The sequence below is a fragment of the Schistocerca cancellata genome, chromosome 7, assembly GCF_023864275.1.
Source record: "Schistocerca cancellata isolate TAMUIC-IGC-003103 chromosome 7, iqSchCanc2.1, whole genome shotgun sequence".
In the NCBI taxonomy this organism is placed as follows: domain Eukaryota; kingdom Metazoa; phylum Arthropoda; class Insecta; order Orthoptera; family Acrididae; genus Schistocerca; species Schistocerca cancellata.
Window position 1 is genome coordinate 607,307,549 of NC_064632.1, and position 24,784 is coordinate 607,332,332.

The following is a 24,784-nucleotide window of genomic DNA, read 5'->3' on the forward strand; positions in this document are numbered from 1 at the left end:
TATCAGATAATGGATCACAGTTTCGTTCTAAAATTTGGCTTCGTACTCTACGGCGTCGTAAGTTTAAACCAATTTTCATTTCACTTTTTCACCCTCAATCTAACGCTTCAGAGAGATGGATGAAGGAAATCAATAAATTGTGTCGACTTTATTGTCATCAGAATCACAGAACATGGGATCAGTATCTTCATATTTTTCAAAACATTCTGAATGAGCTCCCTAATGATTCAACTTCTTTACCGCCTATATTGATATTAAAAAATAAAGCACTGACAAATCGCATTTCTGAAATCGTTCCTTTTCCGCCTACACGGAAACTGCGGCATTCTGAAGTTGTGAATCTGGCTCTACAAAATATTGCATCTGCGGCTTCTAGAAGAGAGAAATCAGCTAAACGTCCTGGTCGTTTAAAAACCTTGTCAGTTGGTCAAAAGGTGTTAATTAAGTCTCACCGTTTGTCTCACAAAGGAAAACGCTTGTGTCGCAAATTTTTTCTGCTTTATAACGGTCCATATAGGGTTCGCAAAATCATTCATGATAACACTGTCGAAGTAGAAACTCTTAAATCTCGGCTCTCTAAGGGAATACATCACATATCGAACGTTAAAATTTTTGTGGAATGACATACTTCCGAGAAACCAACAGTTATACGTAAACATGCAGAAAATACAAGGATACCGTGCTGTGTTTTGGCAGCGGCACATACTCAAAGCAACAGTCAAGTCTGCGCGCCGCACAAGGCAGTCGTTGACCGCAAACAATCACTTTCTATGTCACGTGCCTACAGCTGATCGAGCGCTCAGTGCGAATGCACTGACAGCCGTAAACAAATACACAGTGTAATTTCTCCGAATAAATTTAATATAAAACTATAGTGACTTGATAAATTATGTTATTAACGTTTAGTATTTTTCGGGATACAGTTGTATAAAATATTTAAGAACTTCAGGTAAATTCTGTGTGCGTCCGACGTTAAGAGGACTTGCTATCGAGAAATTTTCAGGAAGAATGTAATTTCGAAGAAGAAACTAATAAACTAAAAAGGTAACTATTAATTGAGTTTATTTTCCAGGTAACATATTTCCCCTTAGGTACGTACTTTAGACGTAATTTGCTGCTCGCGATAACGTGATTTGTACTTTGTGTTAACTGATTTTGACAATGATTGGTTAATGAACAGGGTTGTTAATTATGTATATCATGTATCGCTTGGCTGCACTGCTTTTTCACTGATGTCACATTTTTTTTTATTATGTGTCTGCTGTGCTTATTTATTTAAAGTATAATTGTCACCTGATTAGTTGTACTGATATGGTTATTTATGTAAGTTATACTTTGTGATTTATCTGCTTGCGCCTTCATGTTTACTTATTAAGATTACATATGAACATTTATTTGCTTATGCTGATATGATGCTAATGGCCTGTTTATTATGTAAGATAACATATTTGCTGCTTTATGTATGGATTGCACATTTGCACATTTCTGCTTGTTGTCATAACTATTCTTTAATTTGGTATATAGCAATGCTGGTGTACAGTGTACGAACATTGAGTTTAGGTCAAACTATGGTATTAATTATAGATTGTTCGCTTGGCAGAGCCTCGTTATAGGGATTGTGCTACATCCACTTGTTAACATTCTGTTCACTACTGGTATATTTACTCGCTATTGCATGTTTTGCTTACGCTCAGTGCCTTATATTTTAAGATAAGAAAATGACCTGCTATAATTCTACGAACGACATTGATACAAGAAACTTCATTGAAGTCACATGAGCTGGAGGTTTTTATGGAAGCTGTATAAATTTATGCTAATAGAAAGGAAGCTAACGACATGAAATACCAACACTAGGTTTAGACCATTGACAGTTATTACACTGCATTCTTCGTGATCAATTGAAATAGTAAGTGACACTTGACACAAGAAACACTCCACATGTTTGCTTCTGTTTTGCCATGATTCTTGAAGTGGTGTACACACTGTGAAATATTACGATTTATTCATTCAAAGTCTTATGTGATCTTTCATACTATGTACTCGCACCTACTTACTGAAAGTTATTCGAACTAAAGGCTGTTAGAGGTCATGTATGCATTTCTTTTATTTTATGATGGACAAGGTAACCAAAATGTATTTTATAATTCATAATGAGTAGAAGATTTGGCTCAGGTGGACTACACAGAGGTTGTGTGTGGACATTGTGTCTTCGGATTGTATGGGATGATGAATTGAAGTTTGCACTAGGATTTTGTCTGTACTTGTTCGAGGAGACTGACTAGAGGAAAGAGTCGTTATGGAAGTAAAATGATATTGGTGATAAGGTTTATATGTATCGACGTATTGAAGAGGTATTATTGAAGTATTGAGATTGTGTGAAGTTGATGATTCTTGGAGTTTTGGTTGACAAGAGGTAAGGTAAATGATATTGGCGATAAGGTTTATATGTATCGACGTATTGAAGAGGTATTATTGAGGTATTGAGATTGTGTGAAGTTGATGATTATTGGAGTTTTGGTGGACAAGAGGTAAGGTAAATGATACTGATGATAAAGTTTATATGTATCGACGTAAGAGGTTTTATTGAAGTATTAAGATTATGTGATGATGATGATTATTGGAGTTTTGGTGGATAAGAGGTGAAGTAAGTGAGGAGCATTTTTTTTTTTTTGTTGGTTTATATGGAACAAGGAGGATGAAGTTGGCAGACTAGAACACTTAAGTGGAAAGAAGATTGTCTACACACACACTTTGTTAAATCAATAAGCAGTATATACTTTTTTTGGAGAGAGGAAGTAATTGCATATCTTGGCACACTGGCAGTTGTTCAGCAACCATACATTTTGATTTGGCTTGGCAAACATTGGTCTTGACATGATGACTACAACGTTGACTAACTATTATTGACTGTTATACATTGCTGCCACTACTACTTGATACACAAGTTGAACATAAAATTTAGGACAGAATTGCATTTACACAGTTAACACTATTCAATTACACAGTAGTACTTAATGTGGATGAAAGATGAGTGAGTGTGTTTTGTGTGTTTTCCTTTCCTAATCCCAAATAATTGGTACCGACCTATTTCCTGAATATTATTTTACTTGTTTGTTGTGGCCTGTACTGACACCCATAAATATTATAGGTTTACTGATATTTGTGTCTTTGCAATAGTTAATATGACAATCATCTGATATCAATTGTGTGTTTGTTATAATTTGTATGTTTAGTGTAAGAGCATTGATAATGATTTTGTAAAAGCAATTGTGTGTGCATTCAAACTGTTGTTCGTGCTTGCACCTGCTTAACATTGCTGGGTGCCACTACTGGAATTGCTTCTACTGACATAATGTCACTTGTTGGTGTCTGCACCTGCTCAACATTGCTGGGTGCCACTTGGAAATGTTTAATTTCTGCTGATGAGCTCTGATGAACTGTCTAATTAGTGATAGTGAATATTATGGACTGTTACCTGCACCTGCTCAACATTACTGGGTGCCACTGATGGACTGCTTCTACTGAAATAATGCCACTTGTTGGTGTCTGCACCTGTTTAACATTACTGGGTGCAACGATGGACTGCTACTACTGAAATAATGCCACTTGTTGCTGTCTGCACCTGTTCAACATTACTGGGTGCCACTGATGGACTGCTTTTACTGAAATGATGTCACTTGTTGGTGTCTGCACCTGCTCAACATTGCTGGGTGCCACTGATGGAACTGCTTCTACTGAAATGATGTCACTTGTTGGTGTCTGCACTTGCTCAACATTGCTGGGTGCCACTGATGGAACTGCTTCTAATGAAATGATGTCACTTGTTGGTGTTTGCATCTGCTCAACATTACTGGGTGCCACTGATGGAACGGCTACTACTGATGATGTCACTTGTTGCTGTCTGCACCTGCTCAACATTGCTGGGTGCCACTGATGGAACTGCTTCTACTGAAACGATGTCACTTGTTGGTGTCTGCACCAGTTCAACATTACTGGGTGCCACTACTGGAACTGCTTCTACTGAAATAATGTCACTTGTTTGTGTCTGCACCTGTTCAACATTACTGGGTGCCACTAATGGACTGCTTCTACTGAAATGATATCACTTGTTGGTGTCTGCATCTGTTCAACATTCTTGGGTGCCACTGTTGGAGCTGTTTAAATACTGCTGATGAAATGTTATGAGACTGCTATTTGCACCTGTTGATCATTGCTGGGTGCTACTGTTGGAACTGTCAACTACTCTGAGGAGTCCTACTTGTTTATTGAACTATTGAAAGGGTTTTATGTGAATATTTGTAAAAACTGATTTTTTGTGTGTTTATTGTTTATGAAATGTCATGAGATTCTTATCTGCACCTGTTCGTCATTTTTGGTGCCATTGATTGAATAATACTTATGTAAACTATTATGTAAAATCACATGTATGCAAGCATTTGTATTCCTTACTGTATTTTATATATTAGGTTACTGAAAGGTCAGTTCAAAGCCAAAATTTATTTAGTTATGTGATATTTATTTATTAATATTACTTTTTAATTTTTGTCTGTATTTTTTGGACGAACTTGGTGGTATTTTCACCACCAATGCTGGCAAAAATACCATCAAATTCTAGCTCGTTGAGGAGGGGCATATGAAAGGTGGCTACACTGAGTCACAGCGCCAGAGATTGCGCCAAAGAGTATTATTCACCCGCCTCCACTGGCAGTAGTTGTTCAGAAGCGGTGGTAGGTTGTGCTTGTCGTGAAGTCGTCGTGGAGAGTTCTTGTCGAGAAGCAGTGGTAGAGAGTGCTTGTGGAGATGTTGCAGTAGCGTGTCGTTGTTGAGAATATCCCATGGAGAGTGCTTGTTCAGATGTTGTCATATTGCTTTGATGGACTAGAATGTACTTTCCGTCAATATATATGAAGGTAAAAAAATTCCTTTTTTTATTATTTCAATGTCTTAAACAGTAATGCCTCTTGGTCACAGGTTCAGTCAACAAAGCATCTGGCTCACGTTCATGTATTAGACTGTAATTCGGGTTTCTATGTGCAATTATAGTATTTCAGTTTTATTTAATTAATTCAGTCTAAATGGTATCTAAAATATCTTATCTTATTGAGGAAGTACCGTGCCAGATGCGTACGTTGAATCACACTTCCACACACAGAACAGTTACAGTTGTGTTTTGTTGGTTTGTAGGTGTTATAGTTGCTGGGGACTTAATTAATTAATTGTGTTAACGGAAGTTTTGTTTCATTCTTTGTTGTTATTCTATGCAGTCAGATTGCGTACAAATACTAGTCAGGGCCAACCAGTTACGAGGCTGCGTAACTGGACAGACAATAAAAAAATTACACTCCTGGAAATTGAAATAAGAACACCGTGAATTCATTGTCCCAGGAAGGGGAAACTTTATTGACACATTCCTGGGGTCAGATACATCACATGATCACACTGACGGAACCACAGGCCCATAGACACAGGCAACAGAGCATGCACAATGTCGGCCCTAGTACAGTGTATATCCACCTTTCGCAGCAATGCAGGCTGCTATTCTCCCATAGAGATGATCGTAGAGATGCTGGATGTAGTCCTGTGGAACGGCTTGCCATGCCATTTCCACCTGGCGCCTCAGTTGGACCAGCGTTCGTGCTGGACGTGCAGACCGCGTGAGACGACGCTTCATCCAGTCCCGAACATGCTCAATGGGGGACAGATCCGGAGATCTTGCTGGCCAGGGTAGTTGACTTACACCTTCTAGAGCACGTTGGGTGGCACGGGATACATGCGGACGTGCATTGTCCTGTTGGAACAGCAAGTTCCCTTGCCGGTCTAGGAATGGTAGAACGATGGGTTCGATGACGGTTTGGATGTACCGTGCACTATTCAGTGTCCCCTCGACGATCACCAGTGGTGTACGGCCAGTGTAGGAGATTGCTCCACACACCATGGTGCCGGGTGTTGGCCCTGTGTGCCTCGGTCGTATGCAGTCCTGATTGTGGCGCTCACCTGCACGGCGCCAAACACGCATACGACCATCATTGGCACCAAGGCAGAAGCGACTCTCATCGCTGAAGACGACACGTCTCCATTCGTCCCTCCATTCACGCCTGTCGCGACACCACTGGAGGCGGGCTGCACGATGTTGGGGCGTGAGCGGAAGACGGCCTAACGGTGTGCGGGACCGTAGCCCAGCTTCATGGAGACGGTTGCGAATGGTCCTCGCCGATACCCCAGGAGCAACAGTGTCCCTAATTTGCTGGGAAGTGGCGGTGCGGTCCCCTACGGCACTGCGTAGGATCCTACGGTCTTGGCGTGCATCCGTGCGTCGCTGCGGTCCGGTCCCAGGTCGACGGGCACGTGCACCTTCCGCCGACCACTGGCGACAACATCGATGTACTGTGGAGACCTCACGCCCCACGTGTTGAGCAATTCGGCGGTACGTCCACCCGGCCTCCCGCATGCCCACTATACGCCCTCGCTCAAAATCCGTCAACTGCACATACAGTTCACGTCCACGCTGTCGCGGCATGCTACCAGTGTTAAAGACTGCGATGGAGCTCCGTATGCCACGGCAAACTGGCTGACACTGACGGCGGCGGTGCACAAATGCTGCGCAGCTAGCGCCATTCGACGGCCAACACCGCGGTTCCTGGTGTGTCCGCTGTGCCGTGCGTGTGATCATTGCTTGTACAGCCCTCTCGCAGTGTCCGGAGCAAGTATGGTGGGTCTGACACACCGGTGTCAATGTGTTCTTTTTTCCATTTCCAGGAGTGTATTTGCATAATCAAAATATATAAATAGGCCCCCATGCAAAATGTCCAAAACCTGTAACACCTCTCGCGTCCAAATCACTTCATATCCAGTATTTTCTCCTGCAAACAACAAACACGGAAAACAGCAAAACTTGTTTGTAATGTCACAACATATCCAATCTACTTTCCTGTAAATGTCTGGTCTGAAAATTCTTACAAGTTTTTAACTTTTATTACAGTACTGGCCATTAAAATTGCTACGCCACGAAGATGACGTGCTACAGACGCGAAATTTAACCGACAGGAAGAAGATGCTGTGATATGTAAATGATTAGCTTTTCAGAGCATTCACACAAGGTTGGCGCCGGTGGCGACACCTACAACGTGCTGACATGAGGAAAGTTTCCAACCGATTTCTCATACACAAACAGCAGTTGACCGGCGTTGCCTGGTGAAACGTTGTTGTGATGCCTCGTGTAACGAGGAGAAATGCGTACCATCACGTTTCCGACTTTGATAAAGGTCGGATTGTAGCCTATCGCGATTGCGGTTTATCGTATCGCGACATTGCTGCTCGCGTTGGTCGAGATCCAATGCCTGTTAGCAGAATATGGAATCGGTAGGTTCAGGAGGGTGATACGGAACGCCGTGCTGGATCCCAACGGCCTCGTAGCACTAGCAGTCGAGATGACAGGCATCTTATCCGCATGGCTGTAACAGATCGTGCAGCCACGTCTCGATCGCTGAGTCAACAGATGGTGACGTTTGCAAGACAACAACCATCTGCACGAACAGTTCGACGACGGTTGCAGCAGCATGGACTATCAGCTCGGAGACCGTGGCTGCGGTTACCCTTGGTGCTGCATCACAGACAGGAGCGCCTGCGATGGTGTGCTCAACGACTTACCTGGGTGCACGAATGGCAAAGCGTAATTTTTTCGGATGAATCCAGGTTCTGTTTATAGTATCATGATGGTTGCATACGTGTTTGGCGACATCGCGGTGAACGCACATTGGAAGCGTGTATTCGTCATCCATATACTGGCGTATCACCCAGAGTGATGGTATGGGGTGCCATTGGTTACACGTCTTGGTCATCTCTTGTTTGCACTGACGGCACTTTGAACAGTGGACGTTACGTTTCAGATGTGTTACGACCCGTGGCTCTACCCTCCTTTCGATCCCTGCGAAAACTTACATTTCAGCAGGATAATGCACGACCGCATGTTGCAGGTCCTGTACAGGCCTTTCTGTATACAGAAAACGCTCGACTGCGACCCTGGCCAGCACATTCTCCAGATCTCTCACCAACTGAAAACGTCTGGTCAATGGTGGCCGAGCAACTGGCTCATCACAATACGCCAGTCACTATTCTTGATTAACTGTGGTATTGTGTTGAAGCTGCATGGGCAGTTGTACCTGTACACGCCATCCAAGCATTGTTTGACTCAGTTCCCAGGCGTATCAAGGCCGTTATTACGGCCAGAGGTGGTTGTTCTGGGTACTGATTTCTCAGGATCTGTGCACCCAAATTGCGTGAAAATGTAATCACATGTCAGTTCTAGTATAATATATTGTGCAATGAATACCCGTTTATCATCTGCATTTCTTCTTGGTGTAGCAATTTTCACGGCCAGTAGTGTATTAGTTTTCTCGACAAACCTGATATCTGGCTTCAGTCTTGCTAGGTTGTTGTTACAGAGCTTATCTTCAAGTGACACGGAAGAGAAAGTACTTTCCCTAAGCCACAGCACTGAACTATTGCACATACTAACTTCACACTTTAGACACAGCATACTTGGGAACTCACTTCTTCAAACTCGCGACTGCATATCGCATCCTCACTCATGACCAACTGAAAAAGATGGTCACAGTATTGGTAACTTGACTGCAACAAACAAGAGATTACTCCTGCCTGTCATTGTTTCTTAGACTCTTGTTGTTATTGCAGGTTCAGAAATGTAACTGCTCGCATGGATCAATGACAAAGCAGACAATAAAATGTTACAGAATAGCATAGAGATGAATTAGATTCAGAGCATGGTGATTATTTTTCATACTGGCGAAATGACTGGGGAGGTAAAGAAAGCATACTTTGGCGAGGTTCAACAGCAGGAAGGTACGTGGAGACTCTGGCGGGCGCTGCTCCAATGCTCAGAATGGGAAAAACATCCTGCTCCCGTCAGCGCTGGAATGCTGTCTTTGGAGGGTGCAGCACGGGTCTTGGGCACAGGCAGAGCTGAGAACATAAAAGCTGACCGCCAGTTTCAAACAGACTGCAGACATCAGCGGGGAGGTTCGTACAGCTTAGTAAACAATAATTTGTCACAGAGGCAAGAGAATGGATAGTTTTAAGTATAAAATTGTGCCACGTTTGTGGCCCCTTTTTTTATTGACACTTTATTAATTCGTGATAGATCATTCACGAGGAGCTCATTTTGGCATTTTTGCCATTGTCAGTTTAGCCCGCAATGGTGGTACAATTTTTCGTAAAAATGTACCATAATTGACACTTTATTAATTTGTTATGTTCAGTCACAATGAGTTCATTTCGGAGTTTTTATCATTGTCAGTTCAGACTCCAGTGATGGTACAATTTTTTGTAAAAATGTACGATAGAAGAATGTTGCTTATATCTGTAGTATAATATAGAATTTTATGCCCCACATATATGTCAGTAATTACTTGTTTTATGTCTCACACGTTATGACAGATGTTACATACTGCGTCCTGAAGCTTCTCTTTAATCATCTATCACTGGTAACGTCTATAATAGCTTTTATATAGCATTTATGTAGCTCTTATGTACAGGATGGTTATAATTAAACTTCCAAACCACTGTAGAAACAACGCCACAGATCAGAATGACGTCATATTGCAACGGAATATTATCGGAGAAGGGGGAAAACGTATGGCAGAAGAAAAATAAACAGTTACAAAAGTAGCAATAGATGGCGCTGTAAGCATCATAATTTAATAGTGGTCAACTACAAACGAGAAATGAGTCATACAACAATGCCTAAGGTGTACATTTGATTTTAAACAAACTGTACTACTGTTAGTTACATCAGTCCAGTCAACACGGCCAGGTCATGTCACATTGGATTTGGAAAATCGCTTTTTAATTGTCCTGATGCCAAAAAACGTATAAAAAGCACAAATCACATCTGTTTTTAACTGTACCGAGGCCAAAAACCGCATAAAAAGCATCATTAAAAATCAAATCGGATTATTAATTTCCGTGTAACTGTCGCCAAACATGTTCAATGTGCTGTTCACCGTTTTCTGCAACAAACTGAAATCGGGAAACGGTATGTTACACAAGTGATCGAAGTGTTTCCAGAGTCACGTTTAGAATATGATGTGTAATGCGTACCTTGCACACAGCTAAGTTTGTATTTGGAACACCGAACACAACATCTTTCAGATAGCCCCACAGCCAGATGTCAAACGGATTAAGATCAGGCTATCGGCACGACCAGACTGTAGGGAAATGGCGGCTGATATTTCTAGCATTTCCGAAATGGCGCCTCAGCAGCTGCTTAAGTGGATGTGCAATCTGCGGAGGTGCGCCATCTTGCATGAAAATGATCCCATCCACACATCCACGCTGTTGGATAGGTGGGGTGACGTTGTTGCCAAAAAGACACTCGTAGCGCTTACCAGTGACAGTTCAGGTAGCAGGACCGCAAGCACCTATCTCTTCGAAAAAATATCGCCCTATGATAAATGATGTCGTAAACCCACACCACAAAGTGACCTTTTCAGGATGAAGTAGTACCGGTTGATTTGTGTGTGGATTTTCCATTGTCCATATTCGACAATTCTTTATATTGACATATACTGTCAGATTTAAGTCGGCTTCGTCTGTCCACAAAATCTTCCACGGCCAGTCATTGTCCACTTCCATGCGTGCAAGCAATTCTAAAGCAAAGGTCTCTCTTGCTGGCAGGTCAACAGGAAGCAACTCGTGCACATGGGTAATTTTGAATGGATAGCAAAGAAGGATGTTTCGTAGGATTTTATGCACCGTGTTTACGGGTATCTCCAGTGTTCGGGCAATTCTCCGTGCACTACACGTCTGCACACCACCACTCGTCTCCTCCTGCGCTGCTGTGGCCGCTGCTTCCACTCACGTCGAATCAATTCGTTTCCTCCCTCTATCAGGTTGCACACCAAAAGTACCCGTCTTTCCGAATTTCCGAATCATTTCCTCCAGACCCACTGCAGTCATCGGACCAACCTCTTTTTTCAAACCCTTCAGTGTCCGGAACTCGTGCAGAGCGACGTGTGCACAGCCATCATTCATGTGGTACTGCTTTACACGCAGAGGCGATCCTGCATTGAGACAGTCAATGTAACAATAGTGGTAGGAGACTTTAATGCCAAAGTAGGAAAAGAAGAAATCTACAAACCAACCATTGGGAATTACAGCTTACATGATGAAAGTTCAGAGAATGGTGTGCGACTCATAAACTTTGCAATGGCAAATGGTCTCACATTAAGCAGTACAAAATTCCAACACAAACGCATTCATTTAGGGACATGGATATCACCAGATGGAAAAGTAGTGAACCAGATTGACCATGTCGCCATCCAAAGACGATTTCAAAACAGTATTAAAGACGTTAGAACTTTTAGGGGAGCAGATTGTGAGACAGATCATATGTTAATCATAGCTCAAATGAAAATAAATCTAAAAAAGAAACAAAGTACAAATAGGGTTGAAATTAAAAGGTACGATGTAGAAAATCTGGCAGAAGAAAAAAATAAAAGAAAACTTTAGGAAAGAAATGGAAATTAACCTATCGGAATCTAGACTGACACATAGTGACCAGCAAGACGTGGAAAGTAGATGGAGACACCTCAGAAACAGTATTCAAGATGTAGCTTCCAAAACTACAGGTAAAAGAAAACGAACTAACAAAATCTGGTTTAATATAAAATGCCAAGAAAGAGTACTGGAGAGGCAAAATGCGAGGAAGGCATGGTTACAAGACATGGACAATATTACACTAAAGGAGAGATACTATAAAATCCGCAAGGAAACACAACGAACTCTAAGACAAGAGAAGAGAAAACACTACAACAACATGGTAAGAGAAGCGGAGGATGATTTCAAGCATCACAGAGCAAGGCAGATGTACCAGAATATAAAAAAGTCCTTGGGAAAATTCACTAAAAGGGAACAGTTTATAAAGGACCATAATGGGAAAATACTTACAAACAAGAATGACATACAAGAAACATGGAAGACATACTTTACACAGCTGCTCAACTGCAATGATCCACAATATTACTTTACATTTGAAGACCCAGATACAGTTGATATACAAGTCACCACACCACCAGTAAATGAAATAAGACAAACAATAAAGAAATTAAAGAACAACAAGGCCTGTGGGGAAGACCAGGTATATGCTGAGCTTTTAAAAAATGGAGGACCACAATTGGAAATAGAACTACATTCCTTAATTGAAACAATTTGGGAGACAGAAAACATACCGGCCGATTGGAAAACTGCAATTATATGCCCCATCTTTAAGAAGAATGATCCCTTTGTCTGTGATAACTACAAAGGAATTGCCCTACTCGATGTCATGTATAAAATTTTGTCGATGTGTATACTACACAGACTGATTCCCATAACCGAAGAACTGATTGGGGACTACCAATGTGGTTTCCACACTAACAGATCCACTTTGGATCACTTATTCACATTGAGACAAATAACTGAGAAGGCATGGGAATTTAATGTAGATATCCATATTCTATTTATAGACTTCAAGAAGGCCTATGATAGCATACACCAACAGACACTCTTAAACACCATGAAAGAATTTGAAATACCATTAAAATTAATCAAATTAGTTAAAATGTGTTTGGAAGAAACCATATGCAAAGTTAAGACACCTGCAGGAGAGACTGAAAATTTTAAGGTGTACACTGGACTGAGACAAGGGGATGCCATCTCACCTATTCTATTTAATATTATCTTAGAGAAGATTGATAGAGAATTCACCAAAACTAATCCACAAGGGATCCAACTGCAGGGACAGAACATTACTAGACTTGCTTATGCAGATGATGTAGCCTTAATAAGCACTTCAAAAGCTGAATTAATCAGGATGATGCAAAATTATTACAAAATAGCTGAGAAAGCTGGACTTCATGTGAATGAAGAAAAGACAGAATATCTAGTCATAAGTAAAAAACTCCAAAAGAATACACCACTGACCGTAAATGGTCTCACTTTCAAGGCAGTTGACCACTTCAAGTACTTAGGGAGTCTTTTTAGCAGAGACAATAGAGCAGAAATAGAAATAGACGCCCGTCTAGCAGCAGGTAATAGAACTTTTTACAGCTGTATCAAAATTTTAAGGATGAGATCACTTAGTACTGAATTCAAAATCCGTTTTTATCAGTCAACTATTGTACCAGTAGCATTATATGGATGTGAAGCTATTACATTCAGGAAAAAAGATGAAGAAAAACTGTTGATATTTGAAAGAAAAATACTAAGAAAAATATTTGGACCAATCTTCGATGAAAATGTCATGGAGTGGAGGGTAAGGAAAAATGAAGAACTACGGGAGCTGTACAAACATAGTACCATTGTGGAAATGTTAAAGAAGAGAAGACTGAACTGGGCTGGTCATGTAGCAAGGATGCCGGAGAACAGACTACCCAAAATAGCATCCACTAAGAAATTAGAAGGAAAGAGAAGAAGAGGAAGACCTCGAATTAGGTGGATGGAGAATATCCGGGAAGATGCAGCTAGGATGGGCATCAACTCTGATTGGACAACAATTTCCCTGGATAGAAATAATTGGAAGAGGCTCGTAGAGCAGGTGTATGGTCGATAAGGCCTTAGCCACGTGTAAAGTAAAGTAAAGTAAATACGTTTTCCCCTTCTCCGATAACATTCCACTGCACTTTAGGGGACTGGTGACCCCAGATGTTAAGTCCCATAGTACTCAGAGACATTTGAGCCATTCCGTTGCAATTTGACGTCATTCTAACCAGGGTTATATTCCTACAGCGTTTTGAAAGTTAAACTTTAATTATAATCACCTTGTATGTTTGACGGGATTCTCCTCTCATTCTTATATGTTTACAGTCAATTTTTTCCACGGAAAATCATTAAGTAGAAATGCCTCTGTAATGAGCGTTCAGATCCACAGAATTGGTTTTGTTTTGTCAACATGTCTCGTCACCGTGATCGTGTGTTCTCAGGACAGCTCAGGTTTGTCTGTAAGGCTTCTTATAAATTCTGAATGTCATTACATCGCTAGTATAGACAGATTCCCTTCGTAGGTGCTGTGGATTTAGTATAAAGGTCGTGTAGACACCGAAAAAATTTGTATTTGATATATCGAATAAAGTGAGCTCTTTGCTTCGAAGACCAATGTGAATAGGAATCACATCACGGCACCATCAAGACAGCATGCGTCTACACTGTCCATCAAATCACGTCATGTCAATACACTTAGCCGAGTACCAAACGGTCACAGTGGGGTTACGTATCGGAACTGAGAAACTAACAACGAGAAAGTTCATTTATGTCCAAACCAAACTTCATAACGTATGTTTTCTACCAATTTTGTTTGTGAATACGCAGAGAAGTGTAAAAACGTTTCAAAACGTCGACATTTATTTGCTAGGGAAACTACATACATGCGAACATCTCAGACAACAGCTACAAAGGAATAAATGGAGCCTTTATACCTTGTCCATTATGTTTTCTTTCTTACATAACAAATAACATCATAAACAATTGCATTTTTCTCCTTCATCAAAGACGATATTTTCACTTAAAACGCCATTTAATAGAATGTGCTCGTTAACTTACGTTCTTATTCACATACATTGTGGCCTTTCTGGTGTGATATGACATTTCCAGGGGCAGATGTGAACTCTGACCACAATCTATTGGTTATGAACTGTAGATTAAAACTGAAGAAACTGCAAAAAGGTGGAAATTTAAGAAGATGGGACCTGGATAAACTGACTAAACCAGAGGTTGTACAGAGTTTCAGGGAGAGCATAACGGAACAATTGACAGGAATGGGGGAAATAAATAAAGTTGAAGAAGAATGGGTAGCTTTGAGGAATGAAATAGTGAAGGCAGCAGAGGATCAAGTAGGTAAACAGACGAGGGCTAGTAGAAATCCTTGGGTAACAGAAGAGATATTGAATTTAATTGATGAAAGGAGAAAATACAAAAATGCAGTAAGTGAAGCAGGCAAAAAGGAATACAAACGTCTCAAAAATGAGATCGACAGGAAGTGCAAAATGGCTAAGCAGGGATGGCTAGAGGACAAATGTAAGGATGTAGAGGCTTATCTCACTAGGGGTAAGATAGATACTGCCAACAGGAAAATTAAAGAGACCTTTGGAGAAAAGAGAACCACTTGCATGAATACCAAGAGCTCAGATGGACACCCAGTTCTAAGCAAAGAAGGGAAAGCAGAAAGGTGGAAGGAGTATATAGAGGGTCTATACAGGGGCGATGTTCTTGAGGACAATATTATGGAAATGGAAGAGGATGTAGATGAAGATGAAATGGGAGATATGATACTGCGTGAAGAGTTTGACAGAGCACTGAAGGACCTGAGTCGAAATAAGGCCCCGGGAGCAGACAACTTTCCGTTACAACTACTGACGGCCTTGGGAGAACCAGTCCTGACAAAACTCTACCATCTGGTGAGGAAGATGTATGAGACAGTCGAAATTCCCTCAGACTTCAAGAAGAATATAATAATTCCTATCCCAAAGAAAGCAGGTGTTGACAGATATGATAATTACCGAACTATGAGTTTAATAAGTCACAGCTGCAAAATACTAACGCAAATTCTTTACAGACGAATGGAAAAACTAGTAGAAGCCGACCTCGGGGAAGATCAGTTTGGATTCCGTAGAAATGTTGGAACACGTGAGGCAATACTGACCCTACGACTTACCTTAGAAGAAAGATTAAGGAAAGGCAAACCTACGTTTCTGGCATTTGTAGACTTAGAGAAGGCTTATGACAATGTTGACTGGAATAATCTCTTTCAAATTCTGAAGGTGGCAGGGGTAAAATACAGGGAGCGAAATGCTATTTACAATTTGTATAGAAACCAGATGGCAGTTATAAGAGTCGAGGGACATGAAAGGGAAGCAGTGGTTGGGAAGGGAGTGAGACAGGGTTGTAGTCTCTCCCCGATGTTATTCAATCTGTATATTGAGCAAGCAGTGAAGGAAACAGAAGAAAAATTCGGAGTAGGTATTAAAATCCATGGAGAAGAAATAAAAACTCTGAGTTTCGCCGATGACATTGTAATTCTGTCAGATACAGCAAAGGACTTGGATGAGCAGTTGCACGGAATTGACAGTGTCTTGAAAGGAGGGTATAAGATGAACATCAACAAAAGCAAAACGAGGATAATGGAATGTAGTCGAATTAAGTTGGGTGATACTGAGGGAATTAGATTAGGAAATGAGACACTTAAAGTAGTAAAGGAATTTTGCTATTTGGGGAGCAAAATAACTGATGATGGTCGAAGTACAGAGGATATAAAATGCAGACTGGCAATGGCAAGGAAAGCGTTTCTGAAGAAGAGAAATTTGTTAACATCGAGTATAGATTTAAGTGTCAGGAAGTCGTTACTGAAAGTATTTGTACGGAGTGTAGCCATGTATGTAACTGAAACATGGGCGATAAATAGTTTTGACAAGAAGAGAATAGAAGCTTTCGTAATGTGATGCTACAGAAGAATGCTGAAGATTACATGGGTAGATCACATAACTAATGAGAAGGTATTGAACAGAATTGGGGAGAAGAGGAGTTCTGAGGCAATTTCGTACTGGAGTGCAGCGTGGAGGGTAAAAATCGTAGGGGGAGACCAAGAGATGAATACACTGAGCAGATTCAGAAGGATGTAGGTTGCAGTAGGTACTGGGAGATGAAGAAGCTTGCACAGGATAGAGTAGCATGGAGAGCTGCATCAAACCAGTCTCAGGACTGAAGACCACAACAACAATGACGGCCTATCAGTAGAGGGACAAGGTTGTGCCAGAGCACGTTGCCAAATTTATTCAAGATAGTGTCGATGACGTCATCCAAGATGGTGGCATGTAGACTTGGCAACATCGCATGACGTCATCCAAGATGGCGGATTTTGGCGGGAGAATAGTCCAATTGTGCTACGTCCACTAACTAACCTCAAGAAAAAATGGCGCAAATTTTGAATTTTGGCGAGAAAATAGTCCAATTGTGCTACGTCCACTAACCTAAACCTCCAGAAGGAAAAATGGCAGGAAGTTTGAATTCCAACAGGATAATGCATGCAAAGACCGTACTTGTCTTATTATTATTATTGATTATCATTTATTGACATTCATTATCATTTATTATTATTTATTATCATTTATTATAATTTATTATTATTGACCTTCCTCCACTAGAAAATTCCCCCCAAAATCAAATTCCAACACGATAATGGCTGCAAAACCTTACTTTTGTTTATTATTATTCATTATTATTTATTATCATTTATTAACATTCATTATCATTCATTGTCATTTATTATGATTCATTATCATTTATTATCATTTATTATTATTTATTATTATTGACCTGCGTCCACTAGAAAATTCCCTCCAAATTCAAATTTCTACACAATAATGGCTGCAAAACCTTATTTTTGTTTGTTATTATTCATTATCATCTATTAACATTCATTGTCATTCATTGTCAATTATTATTATAGGGCCCGCATCTCGTGGTCGTGCGGTAGCGTTCTCGCTTCCCACGCCCGGGTTCCCGGGTTCGATTCCCGGCGGGGTCAGGGATTTTCTCTGCCTCGTGATGGCTGGGTGTTGTGTGCTGTCCTTAGGTTCGTTAGGTTTAAGTAATTCTAAGTTCTAGGGGACTGATGACCATAGATGTTATGTCCGATAGTGCTCAGAGCCATTTGAACCATTTTTTTTATTATTATAGGCCTACCTCCACTAGAAAATTGCGCCAAATTCAAATTCCAACACGATATTCTCTCGAAAACTGTACTTCTATGTATTATTATCAGTTATTATTTATTCAAGATGTCCGATTTTCTCGGTGAGAAAGCCATACTCCTTACATCCACAACAAAAATCTATCAAATGGTTTAAATGGCTCTGAGCACTATGGGACTCAACATCTTAGGTCATAAGTCCCCTAGAACTTAGAACTACTTAAACCGAACTAACCTAAGGACATCACACACACCCATGCCCGAGGCAGGATTCGAACCTGCGACCGTAGCAGTCCCGCGGTTCTGGACTGCAGCGCCAGAACCGCTAGACCACCGCGGCCAGCAAAAAAAAAATCTATCACAAGTTCAAATCCCCAACACTATAATTGATCACATGTACGAGCGTTCTCCATCACGTATCTTTTTTTCACTGGTAGCCTATCATAATGGCGTCAAATAATAAACTGCACATATAGCAACATAATTCACGTCCTTTGATTTTGCAGGGGGAATGGACTGAAGACTTTATTTCAAGCAGTACGGTCATCACTCGTTCTCCAACACAGTCAGTACACACATCTTTGATATCACAGTGCAGTCACCACGGCGTCTGCGCTCCAACTCAATTAGTTCAAATCCTCGCCACCCCCTGGCCAGCACGCGGAGACACTGCCTACGCCTGTAACGTGAGGCGGCCGGCCACTAGCGCAGGGGGCGAGCCCAGCGATCGCTCCCACGTCGGAAATATGTTTTTGCTGGTCACGCTGGAACTTGTCGAGTTTGACGTCGCAGCGGCCCCTTGTCCACTCACCACATGTATTCGTCGCCTCCGCACATATTCCGCCAAAATTGTCTGCCTCGGAGCTGATTCGCACAACGGTAGGCCGTTTCCCTGCAAGACTTTCGACGCCACGTTCAAACTTGTCGATGCCGACCGCTCACCGTGCGCCACGTGTCCCTGTGCGAGCGAGAACGCAGTGCTACAGTTTTGGCGGCAAATTTTACTCGACAGTGGAATCCGCCATGACTATATAACAGCACGTTTGGACAGCACTAGCACGCCCGGTAATTCACTCGCTCTCGCGCGCGTGTAATAACTGTACAAACGCTGCGCCGCCGCCCCGCTTACGTCACACACCCTCCATACACGCGACGGACATAGCCTTCTGTAAATACCTGGAAAATGACTCTTTATTTCAGACATTACGGTCATGCAGATGTGTTCCAACTGACTTCTCCGTGCTCACACAGCGAAACTCCAGGGCGCAGCTGACGTACACGCGGCCGGCTGAGCCCGCTCCCTGGCCGGCTGACGTCAAGCGGTTTACGGTGCCCGCGCAGCCCCCACGGCCAGCGCGCCAGGTAGGCAGTGGCGAGCGGCGCCACAAACGGTCCGGCTACGTAAACATCCTCACCCGCCTGCGAGCACCTAACGCTGGACATGATGGAACCTGTCGACCGCGTGCTGGACAAAGGATATGTTTGGCGCCAGAATTTCACCAACAGTGGAATCCACCATGACCGTATAACAGCGCGTTTGCTCGTCGCGAGAACGCTCGCTAATTCACTCTCACCACCCCGCTATAATAAATAATTCAATTTACACTTTCATACACGTATGCAAACGTGTTCAACTCCCTAATTTCAACTGCTTTCCTTGGACCAGACCGCCACCTCCTCCTCCTCCTAGGAACCAGCGCCAAGTTTGACATCTGCCAGTAAACAAAGCTCACTTGCGCTTCCGCCACCAACCTAAGAAAATTGTTTCAAACTAAGCCACCAGCACTCAACCTCTTGCTACACGTTTCTGCTAAACGGACTCACCCTGCAGTAAGTCCATGGATGGAGGAACGAATTTACTTTATTTGGGAATGGAGTATATCTATCAAACCGACATGTCCCACATCATACAGACCTACATAACTAGGACTAGGACTAGGAAAGCTCTATTCCGTCAAGAGAGGTATATAAGGCAGCTGTATTCGTCTGCTCAGTTGAGGAATAATCAGGTAGCGATGTTGTGGGGTAGGTAGGTCAATGCGGGGGTGAGGATGGTCTTTTAACATAAGAGGACTAGATAGCTCTCTGACTGGCATACGCAGAGAGATTGATCGAGTACTATGCACGAGGTCTTAGAAATATGGATAGCGTTGTCTGGTATAATTTGATCATCTTTATGTGTTCGAGAATTAAGTGTGAATGGATGTGCTGAGCAGTCATCTATGAATGGTTGCAATGATACTTGCAAAGTAGAGGATGTATGGTTTAGCTATGATACTGAAATTAAGAAAACAAGCTGTCACATGATTGGCCAGTGTTGGACTTACTGTAAAATTTTTTGCCGTATCAGCTGTGATGGATAATATTACAGTAGATCGGTGGTGTCTTATCCATCGCATCTGTGCATTGGGTACGACATAATGATTGACTGACAATGCTTACTTGAGTTGGGGGAGAAATTTTGGTTGATGGACCGCAACTTCCAGGGTTTCAAGCACCGAAAACGGTGATCCTGCACTTGTGTGCAAAAATGACCAATCACTAGAAGTTGAATTCAGAGTTATAAACTATTCGGTCACTGCGACATATGAGTTTAAATGTAGTGGTGGTCAATCACTTTCGAGGGAAGTGGCTACAACGCCAGCAGGCTCTTCTATTTTCCTTGTGTTGTGGGTGTCCTTTATTTAAAATTATTCAATGTTATGCTATCGACTGTAAGAATATGATTTATAAGGTGCAAGGTATAGTTTCCTGTGAGAGACCACGCATCAGTCCGTGTTAATGTCTGTTTAGAATCGGACAATGGCTTCGAAGTCGCGGCAGAAAGACGAAATGCTCGGCAGTGTGCAAAAGCGTGTTAGAAAACACTGTTTGAACAAGGGCCAGAGGCAGCTTCTCATTCACTTAGAGTGTGGGTGATCAAACATTAAAGGGGTCTCTGCAGTGTGTGTGTATATTTAATATGATCTTGTTCATATAGGCATTTGTAGTTTTGGCGAGCTGTCAGGAATTCTTGGATGGCTGCACTCTGAGTTATTCGGGGGGAGTATTGTGAATTCCGTTTGTCTGCGCTGGAGGTGGATCGCATTGGTGCCTTCGTCACTTTTTCACTGTTGATGGTAGAGGATAAATATGATAGGGGTGGTGAGAGTTCTCGCGACGAGCAAACGCGCTGTTGTACGGTCATGGTGGATTCCACTGTTGGTGAAACTCTGGCGCCAAACGTATATCCTTTGTCGGGCACGCGGTCGACAGGTTCCATCGTGTCCAGCGATAAGTGCTCGCGGCCGCGGCTGACCGTTTGTGGCGGGGCCCTGAGGCGCCGCTGGCCGCGGGGGTGTGCTGGACGTCAGCCGGCCAGGGAGCTGTCGATGGAGCGGGCGCGTACGTCAGCTGCGCTCTGGGCTTTCGCTGTGTGAGCGTGGAGAAGTCAGTTGGAACACACCTGCATGACCGTAATGTCTGTCATTTTCCAGGTATTTACAGAAGGCTATGTCCGTCGCACGTATGGAGGGTGTGTGACGTAAGCGGGGTGGCAGCGCATTGATTGTACAGCTATTACGCGCGCGTGAGAGCGAGTCAATTAGCGGGCGTTCTAGTGTGGTCCAAACGTGCTGTTATATAGTCATGGCGGATTCCACTGTCGAGTAAAATTTGCCGCCAAAAGTGTAGCACTGCGTTCTCGCTCGCACAGGGACACGTGGTGCACGGTGAGCGGTCGGCTTCGACAGGTTTGAACGTGGCGCCGAAAGTGTTGCAGGGAAACGGCCGACCGTTGTGCGAATCAGCTCCGAGGCAGACAATTTTGGCGGGAAACGTGTGGAGGCGACGAATACACGTGATGAGTGGACAAGGGGCCGCTGTGACGTCAAACTCGACAAGTTCCAGCGTGTCCAGCAAAAACATATTTCCGACGTGGGAGCGATCGCTGGGCTCGCCCCCTGCGCTAGTTCCGGCCGCCTCACGTGACAGGCGTAGGCAGTGTTTCCGCGTGCTGGCCAGGGGGTGGCGAGAATTTGAACTAATTGAGTTGGAGCGCGGGCGTCGTGGTGACTGCACTGTGATATCAAAGATGTGTGTACTGACTGCAAAATCAAAGCACGTGAATTACATTACTATTAGTGCAGTTTATTATTTGACGCGAGTATGAGAGGCTAGTAGTGAAAAAAAAAGTTAAGTGACAGAGAAAGGTTGTACATGTGATCAATTATGGTGTTGGGGATTTGAACTTGTGATAGATTTTTGTTATGGATGTAAGGAGAATGGCTTTCTCACCGAGAAAATCGGACATCTTGAATAAATAATAACTGATAATAATACATAGAAGTACAGTTTTCGAGAGAATATCGTGTTGGAATTTGAATTTGGCGCAATTTTCTAGTGGAGGTAGGCCTATAATAATAAATGATAATGAATGACAATAAATGATAATGAATGATAATAAATGATAATGAATGTTAGTAAATGATAATGAATAATAATGAATAATAATAATCAAAAGTAAGGTTTTGCAGCTGTTATCGTGTTGGAATTTGATTTTGGGGGGAATTTTCTAGTGGAGGCAGGTCAATAATAATAATTAATAATAAATGATAATAAATAATAATAATAAATAATTATAAATGATAATGAATGTTAATAAATGATAATCAATAATAATAATAAGACAAGTACGGTCTTCGCATGCTTTATCCTGTTGGAATGCAAACTTCCCGCCATTTTTTCTTCTGGAGGTTTAAGTTAGTGGACGTAGCACAATTGGACTATTTTCCCGCCGAAACTCAAAATTTGCGCCATTTTTTCTTGAGGTTAGGTTAGTGGACGTAGCACAATTGAACTATTCTCTCGCCAAAATCCGCCTCTTGGGTGACGTCATGTGATGTGGCCAAGTATACATGCCGCCATCTTGGATGATGTCATCGCCGCCATCTTGATTAAATTTGGCAACAATGCAACGTGTGCTGGCACGAACCTTGTCCCTCTACTCCTATCTGAAACGAATTGTGAAAAATTTTGACATGACAAGTATAGATGTGACGCGACAAGACGTGACGGCCAATGTGAACTGCACTTAAATAAACATCATTGTCCAGAGATCACTCCAGCTTATTGCTGAAAACATGCACCAAATGCAATGCTCACTCCAGAGATATACCTACTGCATGCGGAAAATCTATGATATTAAGGACATTACAAAGACAGTGTAACTATAATTTCTTTCTTTCTTCCTTTTTTTTTTTTTTTGTTTCTCGTACAAATATTTGTGAGAAGGAAGAATGTGAATTGTATTGCTGCTCTATCCACTTGCAGAAATTTAAGTTGTCCTCTTAGGTTCCAGCCTAAACACACACTCGGAAATCGCCACATATTTGGAAATAAACAGCCAAATATTCGTAACAAGGAAGAATGCGAATTTTCACTCGCAACAACTGAAGCTGTCCACTTATGTCCAAGACTAACGCCACATATTCGGAAATAAACTGCAAAATATTTATTTCATCATTCGTTTTGTAATCAGGCGGAAATCGTAAAATTGAAGAAACTATTTTCTTTAGAGGACGCTTATCAATGTGTTATCAATGTGTAAATAACATCGAATATTGGGGAACATACTTGTATTACATTCATGAGTCCCTGAATGTGAAAAACGCTAAGACGTCAAAAATTAGGTTGTAGCAGGATGTGAACTTACTTCCTTTGACTCTGTAACCCACATCATTATCCACTACGCTGTTCCTAAACCAATAGACTTTCGTATTTTATGTTGGTTATCTGTAGCATGCCTTGAAGGCTTGTATGCACCATTAACCACCATGATGCACCATTAACTGACATTTAATTACAAGGGTGATGTATTAGTGATAAATCTTCAGTGCTTCCTTGTCTGGGAACAGCATGCTGCAAGCTAGAATACAAAACAGCAAAATATGCCAAAATAAATACAGCATCTGTTGCATCGGATGATACGTCATTTTCTTATCACTTCCATGTGATTCTGAGTGAGTGTTACAAAATAACACCGGAAGTGTGAAATAGTCTGTAGTCCTAAATGGAATTCTGTCGTTAACTTATGGCTTATTGTCGCACCTTAGTGTGAACTGCCACTGCTAAGTGTTGAGATTTTTACAGCAAACAGAATCTTCGCGAAAATCTGTAGAGGTTGCCAGAAAACAATTTACAGAAACGAACAGTGGGAACAGGGAACACATTACAAGATGTGGTCTCCACACGAACGCAAAAGGAAAAAGGACAATGAGTGCCGAAATATTTAAATTCATGAATGAGTCCTTTATAGTGCAAGAAACTCCATTCACCATTACACCTAAACAAGAGTCGTCTGCGACAGCAGAATCATTGTTAGTGGCAGCATCGGAGTCATCGTTATTAATAGCAAACGCAGCAGAGCAACCATAACCACCAACAGCAGAGCCACCGTCGTAATTGGCAGCAGAACAACAAACACTTATAGCAATGGAGGCTTTGTCATTAGCAACAAAACCTGCCAGTAGCAGCAGCAGAGACTCTGTCGTCGGCAGGAAGGGGGAGGTTACGTATTGTTATTATTATTCAATTTTATTGCAACTTGTCTGACTTAATAATTCGCATTACACACAAATGCTTAGATAATTAGAGTACAGGATCACTAATTTTGTAGTGAGTTTAGCTACTAGGCATGAAAACAGAGAACGAGCAGCACCAGAATCACCGTCATCAGCAGAGCTTTCATCGTCAGATGCAGAAACAGCATCCAGTCCAGCGTTAATAGGCATCCATCACAAGCAGTTAATTGATTGTCAGTCAGAAGAACAGTGACATGGCCATCCCACTTCAAAATTATTTTTTCTGTCAAGCAGCCTGAAGGGGATACCAAGGAGAGCCATTGCAACGTCGATAGGGATTGCAGTCCATTCCAAATCCTGGAGGAGAAAAGTATTTACGACGTCCCTTCATGTGTGGTACTTGGGCAACGAAAAGCTCTATTGAGAATTATTGTGGCTCAATATAGCCATAGGGTCGAGCCATACATACCTATTTTCATGCCTAGTA